This window comes from Oryzias melastigma, linkage group LG24 (assembly GCF_002922805.2).
Source record: "Oryzias melastigma strain HK-1 linkage group LG24, ASM292280v2, whole genome shotgun sequence".
Taxonomy (NCBI): domain Eukaryota; kingdom Metazoa; phylum Chordata; class Actinopteri; order Beloniformes; family Adrianichthyidae; genus Oryzias; species Oryzias melastigma.
This window is the reverse complement of record NC_050535.1, coordinates 440,012-441,977: the sequence shown is the minus strand read 5'-3', so window position 1 is coordinate 441,977 and position 1,966 is coordinate 440,012. Positions and strand designations below refer to the sequence as shown.

The following is a 1,966-nucleotide window of genomic DNA, read 5'->3' as shown; positions in this document are numbered from 1 at the left end:
GGAGGAGGAGGAGGAGGAGGAGGAGGCGGCTTTTCTGTTGACTTATCACCATAGCAACCATTTTATTCTTTGGTCGTCTGGAGTTAGCGAGCAGATCAACGTCACTTATAGAAGAATCGGCAGAAGTAAATTTTTGGATTTCCTTAGCAACAGAGGTTTGTAGTTAGCCACGCCCACATTCATAACATGCTCATATCATGTGTCATACCGTTTCGATCAGCTTGAGCCAACGATTCATGTATCAAATGTTTGAAATGTTTCGGTAAAAAAATGTGTGAGCAACAAGGGAACAGCTCTTTGCTAGCTTACGCCGCTAACGCCGCTAACATTTTGGAAAAGTAAATGACAACATTTTCTCCCAGTGATGCTCGAGGAGTTAGGAGGTGATAAGTTGGAGTCTAAATTTGAATAAGGGGCTAAAGGTTTTTTTTAATTTCAAGATGGCAGCCTCTTCCTGAGGTCAAAGGTCAACCAAACTTGGATGATTGTGGTAGGGAGGTGTGGCCTATGCAATGATGCACAACCTGTGAAAACACTTCAAACTACAGAACCAGAACCAGAATAAACCCAAATCCTAACGAGTCCAGTTAACTTCAGATCAGACTAAAGTCAAAGTGATGAAGCGACTCTCCACTCGTCTCACCTGAGCCAGGTGTAGCCAACGAAGCAGAGTCCAAACGATCTGACTCACCTCAGAAGACGCCACGTCCAGGTCAAAGGTCAGCAGCGCCGTGACCCCCCCCCCTGTTCTCTGACAGAAGAGTCCAGAGCGACTCACATCAGAACCGGACCGATCCAGAGCCACTGTTGCTACCCGCCCATCACTGCTGACCTCTGATTGGTCGACTGACATGTCAATCTTTCAAAAGAGCCGTGAAGTTTATGTATCCACAGAGTCAGAAAACAGGACAATCTGGGAGATTTTTGGTGGATGAAATTTAAAGATTTATCCAGTTTATTAATTCATACATTCATTCATCTCCCAGACCGCTTCTTCCCTTTCGGGGTCGCGGGGGTGCCGGAGCCAATCCCGGCTACTGAAGGGCGAAGGCGGGGTACACCCTGGACAGGTCTCCAGTCTGTCGCAGTTATCCAGTTTATCTTCCAAAAAAATGTCAAAAATTACAAAAAAATAAGTCATAATACGACATGATAAAATGAACTTTTAAACTATAAAACTGATTAAATTCACCTTTAAGCATTTTATTATCAAAAGTTAAAAACTCATAGAAGTTTGAAGTTTATTCTGCCTGAGATTGTTTTTTTTTCACTTTTTCACCAACTTTTCTTATAAATCCACTAAATTTATGAATTTATGCTCAGTTAAAATCATAGACATAACATATAAAATATTAACATTTAAAGGTTTTCATTTTAATTTTAGGTTAAAATGTTGCTTGGTCCTTTCAGGTTTCCACCACTAGAGGGAGCTCTTTCTCTGACTAAACTGGGATTTCATCACTTTATGGAAATCCGTTCAAAACTCAAAGATGTTCTAAAATAATCAAGTTTCTGCTCAGATGTTTACAGTTTGATGGATGAAGTTGATCTTTAGAACAAAAACTTTTGATGGTTTTCTTGTTCGGTTTTATTGAGCAAAAGTTTGGATTCTATTTTACAAAATAAAATCAAAGTGACCAAAATGAAAGTATGGTAAAGCTTTAATCCCACATTGGTTTAAAAAAAGATAATAAACATTCAAAAAACGAGTTCAAATGTTTACCAACAAACTAGTAAAAATACAGATAAATATGTTTGTGTCTTTATTACAACCAAAACTTCCTTTCAAACAGTTAAAATCTGGTTCTAGCATGTGAACCCTAGAACTCGTGTCAGAAAGCATAAAAAGAAGATAAGAGGACAGATCTACGGATCCACACTGGACTTAGTCACCCTCACAAAAACAAACTATTTCTCCAAACTCTTCCACACAAACAAAGGAAACTCTAAAACTTTATTGTCTCTT

The 1,966-nt window shown here is 39.0% G+C and overlaps 1 long non-coding RNA gene across 6 annotated transcripts in view; it reads left to right on the top strand.

Moving 5' to 3' along the window:
* Positions 1 to 1,966, top strand: part of LOC112157932 — a 14,924-nt gene that overhangs the window by 8,485 nt on the left and 4,473 nt on the right. The window lies entirely within an intron of this gene.